Genomic DNA, 25,861 nt, shown 5'->3' with positions numbered 1-25,861 from the left:
TAGTTTGACAGTGTTGAGGGAATTATTTGTTTAGCAGAGTGATGGCGTTCGGGGGAAAAACTCTTCTTGTGTCTAGTTGCTCTGGTGTGCAGTGCTCTATAGCGTAGTTTTGATGGTAGGAATTGAAACAATTTATGTCCAGGCTGTGAGGGGTCTGTAAATATTTTCACAGCCCTCTTTCGCCATGTATAGACAAATCTACTATCTAGCTTCTTGATTCTGGCACCTTCAATTTAATTATATTGCAATAAAAACCACTTCTGAAAGACATAAACAGGTGGGTATTGGTGGAGGCTATGACATTGTTTCTAATTGATAGTGAACCAACTAAGCAAAAAATAGCCAGGTAATAGAAACATATGTTTTTCTAAACCAAACTTGTCTCTATCAATGAATATGTAGAAGTGAGTTCAATTTGAGTTAATCCAAAATAAGTTTATGAATTAACTTCCCCTAATCAATCAATCAATCAATCAATCAATCAATCAATCAATCAATCAAACAACAGAGTTGGAAGGGACCTTGGAGGTGTTCTAGTCCAACCCTCAACTCAAGCAGGAGAACCTATACTATTTCAGATAGATGGCTGTTCCAGTTTTTTCTTGGAAACCTCCTAGGATGAAATTGGTTGTCCATTCTCTTCTTGAAAACCTCCAGTTTTGGAGCACCCACAACTTGTGGTGGCAAAGTGTTCCACTGGTTAATTGTCTTCATTGTCTGGAAGTTTATCCTTAATTCCAGGTCGCTTCTCTCCTTGATCAGTTTCCATCCATTGCTTCTTCTCTTGCCTTTTGGCATCTCCCCCTAAACATCAGCCCTGCCTCTCGCTGCTCCCCTACAGCTTCCTCCATTGCAAAGGGACATGGAGAGGAGGGGGAATCACCCTAGTCCCCAAAAGAGACTCCCCCCCCCAGGCAGATTCATGGAGGGTAAAACCCTCTTCCTTCAGATAAGTAGAATCACAAATGTCAAAGCTGGATGGGAGTGATAGGATTTGGAAATCAGTCCATTGGGGACGACTGTTTTAGAAACCTGTTGAAGTCTGATCAACTGAAACAGAGTTCAAAGTAGTCTGCCTACAGTCATTTCCCCCTATATCTCCACATCCCAAGTTAAGCCAACTAACTTTGTAGAAGGCATTCCAGAGAGTATTGGGAAGGGAAAAATTGCTTTCATTTCCTGAGCTCTCAGAATGTGTTTTGCATGACCGAAACAAATTTGGCACAGGTCCTTCAACTTTTACAAAGTCCTTTAGCGTTATTAACTTCTGGCTACCCAGTAGCACAACCGCAGAAGTTGTGGGATTTGCCTGAAGGCAGATAATTCCTCCTTTTGAAGCGACCGTTTGACCAGTCGGAGACGCTAGAAGAGAGTCCCAAATACCGTCTCTCTCCCTCCCTCCACCCGTTTACAGCACATTCAAATTGCGGCGGTTCTTAACAGGCTTCGAAGGCCGTTAAGCAGCTGGTTGTTGAAAGGAACAATCGCCGGACGGTAAGTAAAAGTTGGGGCGCCCTAAATGCGCCCAAGTATGTCAGCGCGCGCTAGCCGCAGTCTTGACGCTGAACTTCAGGACTTCTGATGGTGACAGCAACTTGCCTGACCGGCTGGAATCAGCAAGTGCGAAACTCGAAATCTCGGGGAGTCTTTGCAACGTGGCAGACAAAAAAAAAACAGGTGGCCATGCGCTAAGACTAGGAAAGTTGGTGGGTGCAGTCTTGGTGCGCTGCCCAAGAATGTCGTCTGATCTCCAGAGAAAAACTTTTCGAGGTCGTGAAAGCAGACCGTTTGAAGGAAGAGTTTCAGGAAGGTCTGGATTCGGATTAAAAATGCAATCGGCGTGAAAATGGCTCTGACTGGAAAATAACCATATACTTTGCCTTCAATTAAATGCCTTCCATTTTCCACAATTAATTCAAACTTATATATACATACCCTTTTGACAGAGAAACGGGCACACAGGCATCATTTTGTATGAGTTAATATCACCTAAACCTTTCGATCCACCATGGTGCACAACTCTGAGTTTTACTTGCGAGCAACTACGAACACGGTGGCGTTGCTCACATTTTCTCCAGTTCTCCGAAAGTTCCACTAAGATCCATAGGAATTATTTACTCAGTCGAAAGTGACGGAGAGACGCTATGATTAACTTCAGCCTGAAGCCCGGCTTTTCAGACGCTTTTTCTGAGGAAATGTTTAGGATTGCGTTATTACTAATAGCAATTAAGTTAGTTATTAATCCCAAATTTCCCAATGATGGGGAAAGGGGGTTTACAGATTTCTGCAGATACAAATGCACAAATACAAGGATACACACCCCTTTTCCTTGCTGTACAAATAACGAACGGCATGATTTGTTATCCGTGATCTATTATTTTGGGGGGAAACTTATCAAACATTTTTTTAAACAATTCGTTTGGTAAGGCTACTTTATTTACTAAACATTCGGTAAACATATTCATACCTTTATCTCAATTTAACCAGCTGCCTACAAGTGATGATTTTTAAAAAGATAAGAGGAGGGGGGGGGAGACAGATAAGAAACACTATTTGAGGCTTTAATTTCCCCTTCCCGCTCAAACTATATTTAATTTTTTTCCCAGTGAAAAGGTTTTTTTAAATTACTGAATTGAGGTGACCATGGTTTAAGCAAGTGTCTCATCATTCTAACTACATCAGGCTAGAACTAGAATTTTATCTAGGGATACAGCTGGGATCTCTCGTTTTCACAGAAAACTCTTTGCTATAAGACGAAAGACTCAATGCCTTCGTAAGTACATGCTTGCCACCGAATCGGGCTGACACCAAAAGTTGCACTTGTGTGGGACTAATAGCCAGAGAAATTAATGGGATTTACTGCTGTACAGGCGTGACTAAAATGTGGCACTGTGTCGATTCCCCTTGGAACCAGCTCCCTTTTAAACTTCGTTGACGTCAGGCTACTGGTCTTCAAACACTTTCGCGCCAAGTTTTGCTCAGGATGAAGGCATTTACTTCACAGGAGCCACCATTTAATTTAATTCGATTGAACTGGGCAGTTTTCGGCCATCTTCTCTTAATACAGAATGAAAACATGTGTTCCTTTGGTGATAGTTAATAAAAAGGGGAGTCTTTTTTTTTTTTTAAAGAAAAGACAACTCTGAAAATACAAGTTATATACAATAAGGGCAGGATCCAGTCCAAACAAAGCTCTTGCCTGTTCCATTCATTGCAATTGGGAAAAAGTAAGCAGAGACTAAAATGCTTCATTAAAACCGATTGAGCTTCAAAGGACTCAATTTGGACTGGGTCGTTGCCCATTTCGATAACATATTCCCTGTTCCCGCTTAATAAATGGTCCCCTTTCTTCGCTTCGTGGTCTAAAGGGAACTACTTAGATGTGGTTTTTTTCCCCAGCAAGTATAACGCTTAATGTCTGAAGCGGGACAACCACCAAGCCAAGGCGCGCCTATTCCCAAGTCCCATTAAGTGCGGTGAAAAGTTTGACATTAAATAAGTTTCGGTTCTCCGCCTGAGTTGAAATTTACACCCATTGGGCTCAGTAGGAGTCCCCGTAGACAGTCCTCTTGGTGTGCCAAGTGTGTGAGTAAACAGAAAGCGGAACAAAAGCAGGGTTTGCAAAGGTTCGATCATAATGAGACGGTCCACGGAACGACTAAGAATGCGCCGCTTTCGCTCTGCACGCAGACACCCCAGGCGTTCCCAAGTGCAGGCGGCTGATCAGAGGCGTCGGTTTGCTATGAGCAAACAAAACGAGTCCCTCGGGAAAAGAAGAACGCCTCTATGGCGCGCCCAAGATTGGTGCCTCTCGCTTTCTCTCCTCAGTCTCTCTAACCACCCGCGAGAAGTAGACCGTTCCACGGAAAGAGGCGATTTCTTTTCCTAACGTTATCCTCCATCAAAACCAGAAAGGAACCAGCTCGATCCACAAGGCTGGTCTTTAACACGTTTGGCAGGTTTGGGAGCATTCAGTCGGGGCCCTTATTCAAGTGGGCATAAACATTGATCCTGAGGTAGACGGGATCTTAAAGCCCCATTTCTTACCCTTGCTGGCTTTTCACCTTGGCCATACACCCTTCCCTCAAAACCCCCACTTTTCTATCGTCCATGCCAATGCATTAAAATCAAATCAATTAACAAGCGAGGTTCCCAGCAATGTCTTATAGGCGAAATCTTGGATGACGGTCAGTGCATCTGATGAGCATCTTCTTATCTGTAAACGCTGATGACCCTGAAATTCAAACTATATACTGTATGGACGTATGCGTTTATCTTGGGACACATTAAGCGGCTGACCTTCTGAACCAAAAGGTCTATGCAAGATATTTTTTGCCTGTTGTCAAGCCACTGCACTTTACGCTTGAATGTCAAGTACGTCCAACTAATTGCAAAGGGTGCTCGATACTTAATTCACCGACCGAAATCAATGGAACTTGAAAATGTTAAGCAGTGGTTGGATCTCGCCTTGTCTGATCCAATCCTAACTCCCACACAGGCTTACTCAATGTTCACTCCATTAAATTTAACGGGGCCTCACTTCCAAGCAAGTAACTACTGTACCCAGTGAAGACACATAACAAGATCTAGCTTTATGATGCAATGTAATTTATAATAAATGTAATTTCCTGGAAAATAAGGTCTTGAGGCGTCCGTTTGCGGTCTTTTTGGAGGGGAAAAAGAGACTGTTATTCCAGGGTTTTCTTAATTAATTGATCGATATGGATAGACCCTTCTCCATCCTTAACTGTGATCAAAAAACTTTGATGTATTGTCTGCCTAGGATCTATTGGTGAGCTACAACGTGAATGTAAAAAAACCTCAATGGCCGGCCACACACTGAACCAAAGTCGATGCGGTCTGGGGAGTATTTTGACTTTTAATAACCCGTTAGATACATCTAACGCTGCATCTCAAACCAAGAGGCTCAGTCGCCTTCTCTCTGCATGGCATGCCTGCCGCTGGGACTCTGCGCATGCCCGTTGCGCCGCCAGCAGTTGTTTTGCGAGTGTGGCTGCAGATTCGCCTCTCCCCTCGCCACCAGCCGGGGAAGCTCTGACGCCGCGCGCCTGATTTGCTGGTTCAGTCGATGGAAAACGATCCGCGCTACTTTGTGATCCACCCTTCCCCTGCGCGTGCTCGCACGCACACGCTTTCGAACAAGGTGGAGGTGGTCCGCCCGCTCGCTTTTTTTTAATTAACATTTTCTGTAGGAAGGGAAATTCGGAGAAGGAAAGGCTGGGAATGGACAACAAAATTGGGGCACTGCACCCCCTAGCGGCGTAGGCGAACATTGCTCGGTTTGCTTCTTTTTTTTGTGCGGAGGGGGGAAAAAACGCCCCTTCAAAGCGAAGGCAGACCGGAGATTTTGCCGGCACGCCCTCCCATCAGCTAACCAATAATGAGGGAGGATGCACGTTAATTCATGAGTAATTACGTGCACCTGACGCTTGGCTCCTGCTTTTGTCCCCGATGAATCTGCCTTAAGGGCAGGCATTTGCGCGGGCTGTCGTGCAAAATGTTCCGTAAACCCCCTTCTGTCTGTCTCGGCACTCGGATAGGAATCGGTGAGTTCTGCAGCCTGTAGCCTAGTAGAGGAATTACGAGACTTTAAAAGAGAAAAGGGTGTTAGCATGAAAGTCAAGTTTGTAGCCTTGTGGATAGGTGAAAAATGGAGGAATCTGTCGATGAGCTTTCCCTGGGAAGCTTTCTGCAGACATTTTGTTTTGGGGAAGGCCTTGTCGCTTTGTGTGCCTTCTCCCTTATTTTCAGAACTGCCTGTGGTATGTTAGGTCATTACAACTAGGAGGGGATTCAAGAGGTAGACACACAAAATGCAAGTGGATTAACAACTTGGTCACAGCTTTATTGAGGGACACCGTGGCTAAGATGCTGAAATTGTTAATCAGAAAGGTCTGCGGTTCAAATCCCTAGCGCAACATAACGGAGTGAGCTCCTGTTACTTGTCCCAGCTTCTGGCAACCTAGCAGTTTGAAAGCACATAAAAAATGCAAGTAGAAAAAAAGGAACCATTTTGGTGGGAAGGTAACAGCGTTCCGGGTGCCTTTGGCGTTTAATCATGCCAGCCACATGACCACGGAGACGTCTTCAGACAGTGCTAGCTCTTTGGCTTTGAAACAGAGATGAACACCGCCCCCTAGAGTCAGGAACAACTAGCACATATATGCAAGGGGAACCTTTACTTTTACACAGCTTTACTGTTAATGTTGAGGAGATCTCTGTCTTGGATGTTAGGATGGGATGTTCTAGCATTGCCTCCCTGTGCAGTACACATGGTGTACAACTTCAGATGACCTCTTCTGCAGTTGAAGAGTGTTCCTTACTAGGTAAATCCATTCTGCCCTTAAGGCCCATGTCCTCAGGAAGGACAATGTCTACTAATGTAGTAGAAATTATTATAAATATATTGAACAGGTTCCTTTGCTTGGCTTGAATAAAGCTCTTCACAGGTAGTCCTTTATCATTTTTACCATTCATTCAGCAGTCCTTAAAAGTCAAGACAGCTCTGAACAAGCGTACTTATGACCACTCCTTGAAGTTCCAGCAGTTGCTCCACTTCTACTGTCACATGATGTGATTTGGGAACTTGTGAAGGTTGCAGCATCCTGTGGTTAATGACCGCCATTTGCAGTCCCCCTTGTCAGTTTCACACAAGCAAAATCAATGGGGAAGCAAGCAAGAAAGTTGCAAGTAACTCCCATAGATTCTCCTGCTGCTTTTTTTCTGGAAGATGCCTATTGTAGAAAATGAGATCTCAGAGACACTGTACTCCATCATACCTCCTTATCTGCCTGCACTCCATTCGCACTCCTTCCCATAGCAGGCATCGCTTCCAGCATGCCCACTTGACTGTGACACTTACAAGCCAGCCCATACTCTTTAGTGCCCACTGGTGGTTCCCCTGCCAACCCACCCACCATAGTTGTCAATCTGCCTGTGCTTTGTAGGGCCTACCCATGGCCCCCACCAATCCACCCATGGCCAGCCCATGGCCTCTGTCAGCTTGCATTCCATAGTGCCTGCCTGAAGCACCCCCATGCAATGTCCCATACATTACCTGGTATTCCTGCCTCTTCCCATTTAACAATCCACAAGGTCCTGGGGTTACATGGCAACTAGGATTGCTGGTACATTGTAAAGTGATGCAGTCATGTGACATCATGCTTTATGATTGCATTGCTTAGTGATGGAAATTGCAGTCCTCAATATGACTGTGATCAAAGATATTAGCTGGGACTTCATACTACAAAGCAGAACAGGACAGAATAACAAGAGTTGGAAAGGACCTTGGATGTCTTCTAGTCCAGGAAACCTTGTACCATTGCAGACAAATGGTTGTCCAATCTCTTCATAAAAACTTTCAGTGTTGGAGCATTCACAATTTCTAGAGGCAAGTTGTCCCACTGTTTTATTGTTCTAATTGTCAGGAAATTTCTCCTTAGTTCTAGGTTCTCTCCTTGATTAGTTTCCATCCATTGCTTCTTGTTCTGCCCTCAGGTGCTTTGGAGAATAGTTTGACTCCCTCTTCTTTGCGGCAACCTCTGAGATATTGGAACACTGCTATCATGTCTCCCCTAGTCCTTCTTTTTATTAAACTAGACATACCCAGTTCCTGCAACCGTTCCTCATATGTTTTAGCCTCCAGTCCCCTAATCATCATTGTTGCTCTTCCCTGCTTTCTTGCTAGAGTCTCAACATCTTTTTTACATCGTGGTGACTAAAACTGGATGCTGTATTCCAAGTGTGGCCTTACCAAGGCATTATAAAGTGCTTTTAACACTTCACGTGATCTTGATTCTATCCCTCTGTTAATGCAGCCTAGAACTCTTGGTTTTTTGGCAGCTGCAAAACACTGCTGGCTCATATTTAAGCAAAGAAGGTTCTTAAATAGATGAGCAAAGTTTTAAAAATCATCTGTTCTTTCTTCCTTATTACTTTTCTAACTAGTACTACAGGTAGTACTACAGACCTTTGCTTTGCAATATGTTAACAGATATCCCCAGTGGATATTATTTTGAAAAAAATCAGCATTTATTGCTGTGCTGAAACTTACACTTAAGGACATGATATCCCAGCTGCCTGTCCCTTGATATCCCAGCTAGTATCTTTGATTACAGTCACAATTAAAACATTATTCTTGCTTCTCTTTATGGGACAAAACAGCATTTAGATTACACTGCTTATCTACCTCTAACTTCCAACTTTGGAGTGGGAGGTTATTGTTACATTTATTATAACTGGATACATTTTCATGAGACAGCTTCTTTGGTGATGAGAACTTCATTACCAACTCATTCTTAAAAATGAGATGACCATTAAAGTAACAGACTAAAACTAGAAAAAAAAAGCTAGGGAAGGTTAATATTGTTGATTTAGGAAGACTAAAGCATGCTTATTTGAGTTCTGGGTTGGTGCACATTTTCACGTTACCCTAACTGTTCTTGTTAGAAGATATGTTGTAAAGCTTATTTGCTTCAGTGAAAAGACTATCTTTCTAAAAAATTTAAGGGGATTGTTAGAGGCCTGTTGCTATAATTCTTTTCTCTCAACCTAGTTTGTCTTGGGTTATCTATAAAGCAGTTCTTTGTTACTTTAACTCTTTCTGTCCCAGTATCTTTCCTATAAGCAGATAGCTTGGAATTGCAGAAAGGCTATACATCGTGATGTGGGATGGTTATCCCTCAGTTGTTTTGTTTAATAAATTGATAATTCTCTGCATCCTTCAACATATGCATTCCAGTCTTTGCTTGATATTTAGTTCATTATTTGTAACTGATGGATGTGTTAAAAAATGACCTTTATTAGAAATGACGGCAGTTTTAAACTCACATTCCTGGGAATAAACCTCATTGAACTCAGTGGGATTTGCTTCTACACAGGCAAATATAGAATTGCATTATGTATTATTAGGCCCAGGAGATGAGTGGGATTTTTGCCTTTGAAAGAATATAAACCCATCATGCTGGTAGATTTATTTAAAAACAACAATTTTGTGGCACTTATTATTGTGTTAAATGTCCATGGATCACAGTCAATGATTCAGATCACTGCGTGATAATATATTTAGTTCTTCAGACAGCTGTCACAGTTTAACTCACTTTGGTACCTTACTGATTTCAGAAGGATGCATTCTAGGATAAATTTCTTCTTGAAGCCTCCTGAAGTTTGTATGGCTGTATGGCCATGAGCTACAGATTCTAGGCATGTCACGTGAATCTACAAAATATAGAATCAAAGGCAATTTTAATGAGCAGGCTCCCTCCTATGCTCACTTTCACAGAAGATGCATTACTGAACCTACCAAAATAGCTGCATTCAAGCTGCATGATACCTGCATTAAGTTATACAAGTAATCCTCATTTAGCAGGACAGTAACTTGTTCATTAAGCAAAATGATCGCTAAGTGAAACTGCAGCTGTGCTTTCAATCTTGCTTCACCTTTCCTTTATTTTAAAGGTAAAGATTCCCTGCACATGTGTGCTAGTTATTTCCAGATCTAGGGGTGGTGCTCATCTCCGTTTTTAAGCCAAGGAGCCAGTGCTGTCCAAAGATGTCTCCATGGTCATGTGGCCGGCATGATTAAATGCCGAAGGCACATGGAGTGCTGTTACCTTCCCATCAAAGTGGTGCCTATTTTTCTACTTGCATTTTTTATGGTCTTTCAAACTGCTAGGTTGGTAGAAGCTGGGACAAGTAACAGGAGCTCACTCCTTTACTCGGCTCTAGGGATTTGAATCGCTGAACTTCTGAACATCAAGCTCAGTGTCTTAATCACTAATCACTGCATCCCTCCTTTGCTTTACAGACCTGCAAAGGTCCTGAATATGAGGATTGATCATGCAGTTACTTTTTCATCACTATCGTAATTGTAAACAGTCCCTGTATGAGGCAATTGCTAAATGAGGACTATCTATAATGCTATCTCTAAGCAGAACAATTATAATAAGAGTAATAATGTATATATATTCATTGTTTTTTATTACTTAAATGCAAAATCACTTTAGCATCAGACTGTACTGTATTGCATTGATATACAGGTGAAATATGGATGGGTGCCTACATTGTTCTTGCATTTCTGATGTTCCATGTAGCCTAGGAACTTCTTGTTTCAGTGCAATACCATCCAACACATTCAGGTACCCAATGCAGCTAAACTATTTTGATATGAGGTTGGCTTTTTCCTTAATTTCAGCACTAATTGCACACATTTTGGCTTTTTGCTCAGCATTATTTCAACTGAATAATCTGGAGGTGTTTTTTTTTTTGACAGGACTGGAAGGTGCTTCTGAGATGGCTGTTTGGTTTATTTTCTGGAAAGAAAGGAAGTCTGGAATTGGTCATTGAACACAACTCGCCACTTACAACAGCTTACAAAGTGGGACAGGGTAGAATATGCTCAGCAACACATTTTCAGCCAGTGACAAATGTGCAAGTTCAAAATGTTCTTGCAGAAAGAAGCAATGTTAGGTGTTTACTAATTTAAGATTTTGTGACAAAGGATGATAATAATACACTGAAAAGTTTTCAGATCTGACTGAGTGCAGGCAGGATTTTGTTTTACTTCAAGATAGTTTTGAGCAAAGCTTGTTAAGACCAGGAATTAACTGACCAATGTGATTCAGAGGCATATGCTAAAAGTTCTAAGGACTAATTTTGAAGATTTTCTATCACAGGAACAGGAAGATTTGAATGCTCTTGAAATCTATTTTGGTTATCATCTAGCACAGATACATGAGATTGTTTCTTGGCACTCTTTCTTAATTGAGCCAAATTACTTTTCTGATCAGACTAACAGGCCTTTGCCCATTGGCTGAGTTTATCTCCAGTCTTTAAGGTGATTTTGCCTCAGAGTCACAAACTAAGGCCTAAGAAAAGGCTTGTGAGGAATGAGTGCTGGGGAGCTCAGAGTTGGTTGCCCAGTTGTGCAATGGTCCTTGATAGACTTCAACTGTTGATGAAGACCAATGCTTAAATGAAGTCTTGTTAATGTAGTCCAAAGAAAAACAACGTATGTGTCAATGTGGCCTCTTTTGATCCCTTTCGAATCAGAAGTTGATGCAACACTAGCTTGCATGCAGCAGACCAATGCTGGCTATAGACACTGCTTGGGCTTCCAGATACATAGTTGAATCGATAAGAACTCTGAGATTTTGAATCTGGTTCTTCAAGGTGGCTATTATCCCATTCAAAGCAGAACAAAATCCTCTTCCAGATTCCATATGTTTCCTGACTAGGAACACCTTTGTTTGCTTAATTTAAGTGTCAATTTATTAACCCTTATCTAGTCTATGATTGCTGCCAGAAAATGATTCATAATTTTAGCAGCTTCCCTTGAAAGGTCTGTTGATGTTCTTATCCATCACTTTGCTCTTAACATGGGAAAGAATATTATGCATGTGGGTATATTCATCACACCATTCTCTTTGGGGGCAGTAATGTTATCCAAGACAGAAAATTTGTAAAAAATGATATGCCAAATAAATTAAGGGCATAGGATAAAAAAAAGTAAAGAGCTAGAACTAGTTGTCTCCCATTTTTCAGCCTGGTGATATACACTACATCAAACGGATCCTCTCAATTGATGTATTTTCTCAAATAACTTTAGTGCTATCCTGCTGAAATCAACGGAACTATTTTAAAGTAAACCATTAGGGTCAATATCTTTAAATGGGTTTCCCATCTTATTGCTCTAAGCTGGTGTAGTTAATTTGAGTTCTTTAATATGTTTTTCTTTTCAGAGAACACAGAAGAGCACATATATACACATACTGAGATATATACACACATACAAACATACATGCTTCTAAGGAAAGTTCTGGATGGCAGAAAAAAAAGTCACATAACCAGGGAAAGCTTTTCTCAGCATGGTAAATTGAGCTTTCTTGCAGGATTCATTCAAGGATGCATCCAAGTCCCTGTGTTAATCAAGAGTTTTTCCTGTATTCGGTTGTTACTCAAGAGATCAATTAAGGACCACAAAGAATCAGAAAATAAACAGAGAAGAGCCATCTTAAATTCTACATTTTTTTCAAAATACTTACCATTACCTAATAAGCTTCATTATTTATGTCCAGGAGCAGTCTTTTAAAATAATATTTTTTTCAACAATAATGAAAATCAATAGCTACATACAATATGCAAAGTATATTGCCGTTGATCAAAGTTTCTCAACCTTAGCCGTTTTAAAATGTGTGCATTTTGACTCCCAGATTTCCCAGCCAGAATTGCTAGCTGGGGAATTCTGGGAGTTGAAATCTACACATCTTAAAATGGCTAAGGTTGAGAATATTACGTAAGATAGTTGTTTTTAGGGAGAGGGAATCTCAAAATATGAGATACATTCTTCAGCTTTGTATTTCTTTAACTGAATAACTAACAAAAGTTGTAGTTCTGAATTGGAGTATAGAATTCATAGTTCTGTCCTTTGTCCTTCAATTGTGTGGATTTCAATTGTCACAAGTCTCAGGAATGTCTATATTGGGAATTTGAAGAATTGAAGTCTACACATCTGTGCACAGGTTGGGGAAAGTACTGTAGTCAGAAAGGAACTAGTTGCTGATTTTAAATGCAGGAAAAAGTACAAATGTTGTTCAAAGGAAGGAGGCTGCTGGAGGGATTGCCACCTATAGCCCTTGCCCCCAAATTATTTTTTCTTAACTAATTTTTCTGAGGCTAGCATCAAAATTCCACAGTGAATCACCTTAAAGCAGCAATTCTATAGCGTTCTAATGGAAACCTAAGGAAAGCCAAAGCATTCAGTCAAGCAATCAATCAAAATAAAATTTAAAAATCAACCTTTCAGCTTTCTCCATCCGTTTATCTGACTTCATGACTTTACTGTTCCACATTTCTGACTGTTGAAACTAATTTTTAAAAATATAGCTGTAAAAAAGTTAATCATCTCTGCTGTACATGGAAAGATGTATATATCATGTAAGGTTTTATGGACACACAATTAGACAAAAACTTGTTTCCTAAAAAAACAACAGCAACAGAAATTCTATCAATTAAGTTTAATGTGATCTAGAGACATCATCAAACTATACAATAACAGTATTCTTCTTTTTTAAGTGACCCTTTTTCATAGAAGATATACAATTTGGATATCCTGCTACTTTTGTTGTGAAAGAGACAAATGGTGAACAGCAAGTGTTCACAAAGAGGGTTTGGTATGCCATAGTTCTTGAATTAAAGTGATTGAGTCAATCTATTTTGCCTCACAAACTATTGATAAAGGGCCTTAATAGTCATATTAAGGTAGGTGCATCTTTTACACACCCACATAAAAATGCTGAAGAACCTGGGAAGTGTCTGAACCCAAATAATTCAATAATTCTTGAATACAGCTTGTCCGTCTCGAATCTACACTGTATATAGGACATTAACACGATTGAGTGGGTTCAGAGATATTTCATGAGAAGAGTACTCCACTCCTCTACTCACAATAGAATTCCCTATGTCACCAGGCTTGAAATTTTGGGCTTGATCAATCGAATTGTGCCACTTGCAGTTCAATCTAAGCATAGTACACAAAATTGTCTGCTATAACATTTTGCCTGTCAACAATTTCAGCTTCAACCACAATAATACATGGGCAAACAGTTGATACAAACTCAAGATAAACCGCTTCAAACTCGATTGCATAAAATATGGCGCTAGTCGTCACTTATAAAGCCCTTCATGGTATTGGACCTGGGTACTTGAGAGACCGCCTGCTGCCAATTACCTCCACTAGACCGATTAGATCCCACAGATTAGGCCTCCTCTGAATTCCATCCGCCGGCCAGTGTTGACTGGCAACTACCCGGAGGAGAGCCTTCTCTGTGGCTGCTCCGACCCTCTGGAACGAACTCCCCGTGGAGATTCGAACCCTCACCACCCTCCAGGCCTTCCGCAAAGCCCTTAAAACCTGGCTGTTCCGACAGGCCTGGGGCTAAAGAGCTGTTGCCCCCGTCTCGAATGGTATGACTGTTGTGTGTTTTAAATTATGCATTGTTATGTGTTGTTTTTAATTTTTTGTCTGTATCCCCCTTCCCTGGTTTGAGTTGTGAGCCGCCCTGAGTCCCCTTCAGGGGAAAAGGGCGGCATATAAATATAATAAACAAACAAACAAACAAACAGACTTCAGCAACAGAGTGATCAATGTCTGGAATGCTCTACCTGACTTCATTATTACAGACTCAAACCCACACAGCTTCAACCTTAAACTGTCTACCATGGACCTCACTCCATTCTTAAGAGAGCCAAGGTGGCGCAGTGGTTAAATGCAGCACTGCAGGCTACTGCTAGATCAGCAGGTCAGCGGTTCAAATCTCACCGGCTCAGGGTTGACTCAGCCTTCCATCCTTCCGAGGTGGGTAAAATGAGGACCCAGATTGTTGGGGGCAATATGCTGACTCTCTGTAAACCGCTTAGAGAGGCCTGAAAGGCCTATGAAGCGGTATATAAGTCTACTGCTATTGCTACTATTAAGACGTTCGTAAAGGGGGCATGCATAAATTCACCAGCGTGCCTATCGTCCCTGTCTTACTATCCCCATTTATCTGTACTTACTTGTTCAGGTTTATACCTATACTTCTTATCTTGTAGATGTTTGGCAAACAAACAAACAAATAGCATGACTGATCTGATAAATAAAAATGCCACTTCTTGGTTCTGCTTTAATGGAGTGAGTTGAGTCATTCATCTTCAAGTGCAACCTTTCCATTAAGGTATTTGTATACCTTTTCTAGGCAATAATGTTTTCTCTCAGTTCTCTCCATTAATGCCTCAAAATGATCATCTGTGCTTTTAAAGGACATACTGTTGTGATATTTCTCTGTGCAAATGTCCTTGAGGACAATTGGTAAGTGTAGCTACTGTAGAATGTGTGGGGTCTGCTGGCTAGCTGAATAGCACATATTTATTTAATTCTCCATTATACATACTGACTGCTGGTAAATTTCAGTGATCAGTTCAAAATGGTGGGTCATGCTTATGTAGTCTGGAATTGCCCTATCCACATAATATTTATCATAATCAAGATACTTGTTCTGAGTATCTTTCAGGTTATTTAGGACACAGATGTGGTATTTAATATACAAGATGTTTTCTGTCAAGCCAGAAATTCAAACATTAGGCTTTGAAAGCACAGTTAGGCAACTTTATCGGGTTATATGTTCTGCTTGTATGGCTCTGCCAGCAGTTAAGCATCACATTCTGCACCAAATGAAGTCAATGCAGTAGTTTAGCCAGGATGTGATTAGTACATGGCTAATTTTGACAAGAATAGTTTCTCTGAATAGGGTAGTACTTAATACCATGCAGAACAATTATCCAGCATGTTTTTCTACATTTGCTCAATTAATCTGATTGAAAGATTTTACTTTCACATTTTCTTTCAAAGAAGAAGAGAATGTTGGTAGAGTTTTAGGAGTGGTGTGTGATGTGTGTTCATTTATGACAAGGTTGAGAAAAGCTGCGGCATGTAAATGACTTATTTTTCAATGTCTAATCATCTCTCTAATGTTTGACATTTCCTTGGTTTCCCACTGACTCATCCAGTGACTCCCTCAGGATGATGCTGACAGGGAACTTATCAAGCTTGTTCAGACTAGGAAAGGTAGACATGAAGGAAGTGTGATTGAAAGTTGTGTTATAGCAAAGGAAAATATTAACAGATACTAGCACAATTCACATCCTAAAATAAAATAAGACCAAAACCACCTTAAAGAGAAAGCTTTAAGTAATAAATTTTCCAATACTCTGATTATAATATAAAAAGAGAGAGAAGTTTGGGGAAACCACAAGGCAGTTGTGTACCCATCTGGGTTGATAAAAAGTATTATTGGTTACTACTGGTGGTCAGTTCAGAAGAACCTCCAAATGGGGACATCAGTCTTCAAGGGACCTACAACTTAATCCACCTTTCTACATGATGACCAATTTCCCTGTCCTGAATAGTTCCACCTTGTCTGGTTTAAAATTCAGCTTGTTGATGTGATAAGAAACACTGTGTACTCAATGCATTTCTCCCAGGATTGGTCCATAAAAATGGAGCTTCTGTTGAATAGCATGAAAACCTTTTCATTACATTTGTTGCTGTTGGCTGCCTGACAAGATGGTAAATATTATTACTGGTACTGCATATCCTGGTGAGCCTTGTAGGGCAACATGGGCTAAAAAGTATGAATACAATGTACAGTCTGTCTGGTAAATGGCCAGGGGGCAGCCTCGGTGCTGAAATCCACTCCATTCTGAAAAGAAGACGACAACGAAGAAGAATACATTTGGCTTTGTAAGTCTCCAAGCATTTTAGAAAGCAGGGGTCCCGTATGCCAGCTTTCAGGCAAGTTTTGAAATTGAAAGCAGCACATGACAAGAAAAAGAAACATTTTTTTTCTATCAAAGTCACACAAAGTACAAATAGGAATAAAAGCTCGACCACCCATGGTGAGCGTGTTTTCGTTAAAGCTACAGTCAACTGACCTATGCTCCAAAAGATTTCTCTTGCTCAGGCTATAGGATGCTGGTTTGAACTAGTCTATCACAGTCTGAATGTTGAAGAATCCTTGGGGCATAATAAATCCAGGGAACTTATGTTTTGTAAGGAAAAATAATGCACATATGCACACACACCACAGAGGAAAATGTAAGAGTAAATCAGACCAATGAAAAACCCAAAGGGAAGCAATCTTCGGTGTTAATGTCATATTAAAAGTGTTTAATACAACTTGGATCTAATTAATGTTAACTTAGTTTTCAAATTGTCTTTAACATAGGATCTTGCGAAGTTGATCAGAACAGATCATTAAACAAACATACATTCAGCAGTTTTTGATAAATGAAATAGTTATAGATATTTTTCCACATTTTCAAACTAAAACAAAATTAGAGCTGATTAGTTAGTTAATTGATTTGATCCTTGATCATGGGTCAAGGCGATGTTGATTTATGCGGTCCCACTTAGTGACCAAATAAATAGATTTTCTCCAAATTTCCTACCATTTGGGTTTTTAAAAAAATTAAAATATAGGAGTTTACCATTGCCCCCTTCACAATATGAACTCATACCTTTACCATTGTTACTAAAGTGATCATTTGCATCCAGCATTGTCCTATATTAGTCCCATGTTTCCCAATATAGGTAGCTGCCTATGTTAATGGGTACCTGGAATACATATATCCTTGACATACCTGACATTTTCTGTTCATCCCTCCTTGGAATCCTTCCCTGCCATAAGGAGGCAGCACAGCAGGCCCCAATGGGGGTAAGGATAATTTATTTATTTATATATTTATATTCTGCCTGATTCTGCAAACTCTGGGCGATTCACATTAAAATAACATAAATATTATTTAAAAAGTTTTAAGTTAATTAAAATAATGTCAGTGACGCCAGTTCAAACCTCCAAATAACAATATTGTCTCTGTCTTCTAGAGTCTAAAAATGTGGAGTTCATCTGGACTTCAGAGGGTAGAATATTTATAATGATGGAGTTGCCTTCAAAAAGACTAGTTTTAAGTTCTAAGGATATCCAAAGATGTTAAGTATAGAGATTAAGCATCGGGCGAGAAACTAGGAGACTTGTGAGGTGTAGTCCTGCCTTGGGCATGAAGCCAATCACTTTTTCTCAGCTCTAGGAAGAAGGCAATGGCAAACGCTTGTGAAAAACCATGCCAAGAAAGCTGTAGGAATTAGGCAAGGTTGGGGTTTATACACACCCAAAACTATTACATAAGATTGATAAAGAAAGCAATGTAAATCGTACCATAATGTTTACAGGCAGAATAATCATACAGTTGAATGCTTTAGAATGGTGAGACTCAAGACCTCTAAATTTGACATTCTTACAAAGGTTCCAAGCCCTCTTCAACTGATGTTAACACCTAAGATAAACTGTGTCCTTTATTGTGCCCACATAGTGGTCTAGTACCCTTCTCCTGGTCTTCTTGCACACCAGGAGAAGGGTACCAATCTGATTTCTCTTACCTGACTCCTTCCCTTTCAAGATCATCAAGCTGTTTCAGTTTTTCTGCTCTGTGTAGTAAGGAAGCATAAGGGAAGGGTAGACTATTATTTGTCCCCCCTGCTTAAAAAATTCACATCAAGCAGCCGAGGCTACCCTACACAGAAAATTAAAAGTTGCTTCTAAGGGCAAGATCCACAGTATTTCTACTGTGCTATATCTCCCTTCAAGTCCTGGCTCCTTTGGCATTACACAATCTTTCTTTCCCAAAATGTGGCATTTAAGACTAATCAAGCTCAAGGAAAGTCAAGTTTGACTTTCAGGCCTTGGTTGATTATACTAGATTCTCAGTTGGCCTAGACCCATTTTGATGAACTAGGCGAGGACAACTATAATTTCCAAATCCTCAGGAAGTCACTAGGTTAGTAGACTCATTAATGACTATTATAAATACATAAACTGACCCAGAAGCTTCTTCAGGATAAAAGAGTTTCATGTGATGAAAATAACACTATAACACAGCTTTTGTGTATACATCGTTATATTGTGCATGCAATGTAATGATGCATATACCAAAGGAACAAAGCTTGCAATATAATATATTTCTGTTGTTTGTCTTGGAGAACCTCTGCAATCAACCTGCCAAAATCTGATGAGCACTGAATATCTAGAGAAAACCAGATTGGATACTCCTTCTCTAATTATAAAATAATCAGAAACTGGATAGTAGCAAAGCATTAAAAAGTGCCTTGTCTTTCGATCATTAGTTGGTCCCTGTCCTTGATCAGGTTTTTAAAAATGCGCCATAAAGCTGCCTTTTTCTTACTGGCCTCTTACTCCTTTCATTTCTGTAATCCAGGACAGATTGCTAAACCTATAACTATCTAGAAAATTGAGATTGATCTCCACCTACCCATAACTGTAGAAAGAGAAGTGAGATTGTCTCTGGCTTCCATTCTTCCTCCACTTTTTTTTTTATTTCCATAAACATTTTTGGAAACAATTGAAAGCTTGCAATCACAATCATAGAAAAGCTGTGTTACCTCCATCAATTAAATAAAAGAGATGTATAAGTAACGGTTTTTCTCTATAAAAGAAAAGAGAAAGTAAATGACGTAGCGAAACATTATTTTGTATTGTAAGCCGCCCGGAGTCCTTCAAGATTAATAAACTAACTAACTAATTAACTTTGTGTTTCACACTCTTTATTTATTCTACTTAGTCTAGGTGGACTGACTTCATTTGAGGCCTGCTGCTTGTGCTTTGATTTTTTTACTCATTTGGTGATGCTTTAATTATCCTTTCCCATTTGTATTTTGTAACTCTTGCTCTTATGCAGGAGTTCTGCTCTCTTTTTTGGTAACAAAAAAGAAATAAATGAAGCTAGTAGGGAAGAAATCCGAACAACACAGGAGAGTTTTCTTCCCAGCAAAATCTGAATTTAGCAATGTTGATCTATGCATTTCATGTCTGTATCTTGATTATTGTAATTTGTGGTATATAGGTATGATGCTCTTGACCTTACAGTAGCAAAAAACCAGTCCAGAACACCTTGTCCATGGGCTCCCTGCCAAACAGCAAAGTAAATTGATGGTTTTAGCCCTTATCTGAAACATTTCCAATGCAGTATTAACCAGACAGGCTGGTTCACCATGCGTGAACATGACCTACAAAACAACTACCTTCTTCTAAGCCACATTACAATGTCAAGACAGACCATTTTCCCAGCAAGTAAGTATATCATAAATCAGGAAATCATATCCAGAAGGGGTTAGGATAAACACAACACAGAAAATGGAAATCTGATCTTGAAGATGGTGTGCAGTACTCAAATCTCTGTACATGTTCACTAAACATTATCACAGAACTACCATTAATATTTCTTCAGTTGAAGACATTTTAAAGAAATCAGAATTATGCATAACATACCTCCCAAACTCAGTGTTATTCAAAATGGGCAGTAAATTCTGCAGCATATACAAAATACATACTTAATCAAATTTGCTGAGCTTCCATTTTATTTTTATTAGTCATTTCAATATTTGCTCTATGTTTTGCCAACAAGAAGCCATCTTAGCATCTGGCTGCAGTTTTGAACTGCTCTTATCCTAAAGAAATATGTTTTAATATTCAGCCAATATTTATGCATCATCATAGGCTGATCTCTATCTCCTATTCAGCTCTTCATATTGTAGGCCTGACCATATGCCCAAAACAATCACAAGGACATACACCAAAATTTCCAAAACCAATCATTATCAATTATCTGATAATGTAGGGCTGAATGATATAGTCACCCTGATGCAGAGGTGGGATCCTGCCAGTTCTAAATCTACAGTGCCGTTTAGAACCAGTTCCAGCTCCCTCCTCCCGCCCGCCTGCACATCATCAACATGAAGAGCAAGAGGAGGAATTCTGGGAATTGAAGTCCACAAGTCTTAAAACTGTCAAGTTTGAACACCCCTGGGATTTTTTTCTAAAGGGTTAGGGGTGCAAGGGTCTTGTAACTTGAGAACTTTAAGACTTGCACACTTCAATGCCAGAGCTCCTGAGCCAATATGACTAGAAGAGGAATTCTGGGAGTTGAAGTCCACAAGTCTTAAAGCTGTCAAGTTTGAACACCCCTGGGATTTTTTTTCTTAAAAAAAGGGGTGCAAGAGTCTTGTAACTTGACAGCTTTAAGACTTGCATGCTTCAAATGCCAGAGTTTCTGAGCCAACATTTTGGTTGCTAAGCAAGAGTGTTGTTAAGTGAGTCTCACCACATTTTACAAGTTGGCCACTCCCACCCAGTCACATGGCTGGCAAGCCACTCCCACAAAGCAGCCCACACGTACAAAAGAGCTTCTAAAAAAATTTGAAACCCACCACTGCCCTGATGTTAGGTTGTCCTTATCCTTTACTTTTGGCTAATCTGCTCTAGCTTATGTGAGCTAGAATTCAACACTATCTGGAGGATCAAATATTCTCCATCCATGTTTATTAATGCTCCCCAGTACCTACTCATTTCAATCATTTTTCTCAAACACACACACACACACACACACACACTGTGCCACTTGTAAAGGCTAATAGGAAATTGAGCTGTTAATTTATCCATAGTGCACTATTTTATTGACTTTATAATTCTGAGTAGATATTAAGAGCTTTATGGCAGGTACGGTATGCTTGTTTGTATGATAGAGAATATGAATTGGCAATGGTGCAATGTAGACTCCTGTGCGCAAAACTGTTGTATGGGGATTTTCAGCACAATCCAAGAGATGCATGCAGCTCAGGTGATGTCTCTCTTGGCATTAACTTCACTATTAAGAGACTACTAACCCAAGGCTTTAAAATCAGTTATTAGAAGATGACTTGTGATAAAATTACAATTACAAGCCAAGATTCTTTGTCTCATGTGAACAATTTTGTCTGATTTAATCTGTATCCCTTTCATGGATTGGGTTGAAAACCTACAGCACGCTGTTTGCTGTGTGTGTGCATTCTTAAAATGTCTTGCAATTATTATTCAATTTATTTGTATGATGTTCTTGAAAGATAGGTGTGGAAATCTCTGCAGCATTTCAGTCCTGTGTTTTAGAAATCTGATTTGTCAGCTTTTCTATATTTCCTGAATTTATGTGCAAGCAAGAGAGGAGCAGGGAGCATTTTTATGATAACACTGAGGAAATCATTCTAAATCTCAAAGCAAATAGCACAAATCTCTGAAATTTTGCTAGGCTTTTAAAATCTGGCTGGTTTGAGCAAGCTCTCAGAAGTAAAATATCATTTTTCTTTTCTCTTTCCACTCTATCTTTTTGTGCTTTCTTATATGTACTGTGGCCTTTTGTTTACTGATGATTTTTAAAATATTGCTTGCTTTTTTGCACCTATTTGTAATTTATCTATATAACTTTTAAAAAGTGTAAGTATACTAACAAGTGCACGTAGTAACTTTCAATAAGGACCATGGAGAGAAATAATAGTATATAAATGTCTATGCAGCACTATCTTTTAAGTTTACAAGTGGTTTATAAGTTCAGAATCTGAATCTGAATCAAAATAGAGCTGGAAGAGCAATTCCCACCCCACAAAAGAAGTTCAACTAGTAGACTTTCAGAACTTCAGTATTTCTTCACAAAACAAGATGTTATTTATTCTTGTTTTTATTCGTCATCGAAACAACAACTCAAATGAACTTTTCTCCAGTCCACCAAGCAGCCCAAAAGTATTCCAGCATAATTTTCTGTCCTATCAGCCAATATCTATTCTGCCTCTATAAAAAAACTGGCAAGTATTCACATACAAATATAGGAGAGGTTAAGGACAATGATTGACTGCTGTGTTTACTGTCCTATCAGCAGAACTTCTTTTATTTTCAGGCTGGGGGTGGGGAATAATTTCCAAACTGTCCTTTGAATTATGGTAGGATGAGGTTGGGCAATGGGAATCAGACTGGAACTCTTCCACTTTTAGATTAATTTGATCATAACATTAAAATACGTTAATAAAAATAAATGTTTGAACCAACGTGTTGTAATGATATGTGGGAAAGATGTTAGGAGCTGGGCAAAGTTCTGCCTAGAGAATTGTCAGGTTAGACAAGTCAGATTAGAAATCATAACCTTCAACTGGATATTGAGTGGAGCCCAGTACAATAGTGTTCTTCTCTAGTTTCTCAAGTATAAAATGAATGTGGATAAGCTGAGGACTGTACTTTCAGGCTTGCAAAAGTCTTTACATTAAAATACAATTAGCTTATCTGGTTGTGTTTCTTATTTGGTCTGTTTGGTAAGGCTGACACATATGAATGAGCCCTAGGTCTTTCACATTGTAGATACACTATCTTTGAAGTACTTATGCTCTTTCCTATATACTTTTAGTAGCTGTTTTCCTGCTGTGAGAACAGCTGGCAGTGACATCAGCAACTCATGTTCCCCTGAATCACAATACTCAATAATTAAGAACAGTTTTCAACTGAGAGCATTTTATTTATCTAGATCCCTTCCAGGTATCCCTGATGAAACTGGTTGCTTAATTTGTTACATTCCTGAAAATAATTGTAGTATGCAGAAGACGCTTGGGCTTAGCAAGGCTCCAAGATACATGAAGGAAGCAATTAATTGATTACACAAATCCTAGATATTATGTTGGCTGAGTCTGTTCATTTGTCATGACGTTTTCTAAGTCATTTGGAAAAGAGAAATAGAAAATGAAGAGAAAGCATGAGCGTACAATGTAGCCTTCACATCTATAGTGGAGCAACTCTGCACATTCAACTAATGCTTATCTCGCAGCCTCTTCCCCTTCCTTCCTGAGCTTCCTTGCTCTTTTATTTGCTGATATCATATGTTATTTTGGGTTCCCTTTGGTTACCTGGCAAGCAGGTAGTTTGTCTATTTATGTAGCCAACTTTGGCAGGTGTTCCTTGACTCCTTAAAGAAGCAACTAACAATTCTTTTTAAAGATGTTTTTTGGTATGAAGCACTTTAAAAATATTACCTGTAATGCAAATCCAAAGTCAAATACCATTTATAATTTCCATATTGAAAATAGTGTTTTCGCCTCAGCTTGTTTAGCCATAGATTCCAAAGTATGCTGAATCATTTAATTGCGTTGTGCTGATAATAACAAGAAATTCCACAGTCAGTCTTAGCTGCAACAGGCCAGGCTGTCTCAACATTTTCAGATTCATCAATTTTACTTTTGTCTTGACAGCAGTCATGAATGCTTTCCAGTGCCAAAATTGATGGGAGTTGTAGCTCAAAACGAAAAAGATTTTCAAACCTTGAGAAAGTGTTGGGGATTTATTTGTCATTGTCAAGATTTTATTTCCATCACCAAGTGTAGCACTTTTGTTTGCAGATTGTACAGGCTTTGATGTGATATTGTCACAAATTTCAGGAAACATCTTCACTGTCATAATATTTGCTTTATCTGCTATTATTAAATGAGTATATTTTGTATATAATAATATATAATCTCTCTTTCCCTCTTTCACACATGCATACACACACACACAAACACACACACACACACACACACACACACTAATCACTTTCAGAACTGCCTGTTGTATTGGAGAATTAACAAAAGGAACTGCTTGTTTCCCATTTTACTTCCATCTATGCTGTGAATGGAAATATCTCATGAAGAACTCTCTTCTCCCCAAGCAGTCCTCCAAATAAAATTAGGTTGCTGTAGGGTAGTAGTAAAGGTCCTAAGCAGAGATGGAAGAAATCCAGAATTAAATTTTCCCTAGTCATGGAGGTTATTGGGTGACTTCAGTTGATTCCTTTAAGCTCAGCCTACAAGAGGAAATAGCTATAGGGATGTAAGGAGGGGAGAATCCCTTCCCATATATGTTATCTTCTAGGAGAGGAATGGTAAGCTATTACTTTTAAGTAATAAAAGCTCAGCCTACAAGAGGGAATAGCTATAGGGACGAAATGAGGGGAGAATCCCTTCCCATATATATTATCTTCTAGGAGAGGAACGTAAGCTATTTCTTTTAAGTAATAATAAGGATACAAATACATCAATAGTGAATAAAAACAAATAAGTTATTTATTTAAATAACTTAAATAAAGACACAGTGAATCTGGAACTGCAGTATGATTTAAGAACAGTATACAAAATTGTCTGCTACAATGTCTACCTGTCAACGAGTTCTTCAGCTTCAACCTCAATAATACATGGGAAAACAATCGATAGAAACTCAGAGTAAACCGCTCCAAACTCAATTGCAGAAAATATGACTTCAGCAACAGAGTGGTCAATGCCTGGAATGCTCTACCTGATTCCATTGTTACATCCTCAAACCCTCACAGCTTCAACCTTAAACTGTCTACCGTGGACCTCACCCCATTCCTAAGAGGTCCACAAAGGGGGCATGCATAAGTGCACCAGCGTGCCTACTGTCCCTGTCCTACTGTCCCCATTTATTTGTATTCATTTCTTTTGTTCACATCCATGTTTATATTTATACCTGATATCTTGTACATGTTTGACAAACTAATAAATACAAATACAACTGAGTTATATCATAATGGACAACTTGCAATCTGGAAAAAGCTTTCTATAAAATCTCATAGCCCGCTACATAAGGAAAAGAGGAAAAGGAGAGAGAGAAAGAGACGTCAGATCAGAAAGGAAGCAGTGGGAGAAGGGGGAGGATTGTCAGAAAAAACAACAAAAAGCATGTGTGTATGAGAGAGAGGATTATGGGAACCCACTTTTCTACTTTGGTCTCATTCATGGGTGTTTTAAGTCCAGCCTACAATTGTCATAGAAAAGATTTCCAAGAGAATAGCCTTAAAAGGAAAAAAAAACTTTGCTCAATTCTGCTTTAAACATTGACTTTTTAACAAAAATATAGGAAAATAACCCAATATTGGCAATGATCACTACGAAAAATTAGGCATAGCCCACAATAATTTTATGTACTCAACTGATTAGTAGCTTCAGAGGGATTCCCAGTAATTTCTATTTTATTGGTTGAAAGGCAAAGTGTTATCAATATTATATTTGTATTGTGATGCTCTGCCCCTTTAATTCAGTATACTTACATGAAGCTCTTTCAGACATACAGGTAGAATCAAAGCTGTTATTCCTTAGATGTGGGAAGCAATATCATTTAGAAACCTCTTGGGTCAATGATTGAAATGAGCTCAGTTCCTGAGCAGTGATGGTCATCATTTTCAGTCAGATCCTACAATGGAGTTCTTTCTTTCACTCAGAAGGAAGAATTTAATCCAGAGGGTGACTTATTCCAAATGTATTTTCAGAAAAAGATTAAATAAGGCTGCTATGAAGAGATGTCCTTCACCTGCAGCTCACCTTTTGTTACAAACTCCTGCTCTCCTAAATTTTTATTCTGTGCAGAACAACAGAAAGAACAATCCTGTCTTC

General features: G+C 39.3%; 1 long non-coding RNA gene across 1 annotated transcript; it reads left to right on the top strand.

Moving 5' to 3' along the window:
* Nucleotides 1–1,282: 1,282 nt before the first annotated feature.
* Nucleotides 1,283–10,545, top strand: LOC148045343 (uncharacterized). The gene is made up of 2 exons (XR_015696567.1): nt 1,283–1,494; nt 10,292–10,545. It is a non-coding gene; the product is annotated as an uncharacterized LOC148045343 (long non-coding RNA).
* Nucleotides 10,546–25,861: the final 15,316 nt, after the last annotated feature.

The sequence above is a fragment of the Thamnophis sirtalis genome, unplaced genomic scaffold (assembly GCF_051295495.1).
Source record: "Thamnophis sirtalis isolate CommonGarterSnake01/CBP01778 unplaced genomic scaffold, rThaSir2_p1.2 scaffold_5, whole genome shotgun sequence".
In the NCBI taxonomy this organism is placed as follows: domain Eukaryota; kingdom Metazoa; phylum Chordata; class Lepidosauria; order Squamata; family Natricidae; genus Thamnophis; species Thamnophis sirtalis.
Note: the sequence above shows the minus strand (reverse complement) of the source record. Positions and strands in the feature narration are given on the sequence as shown.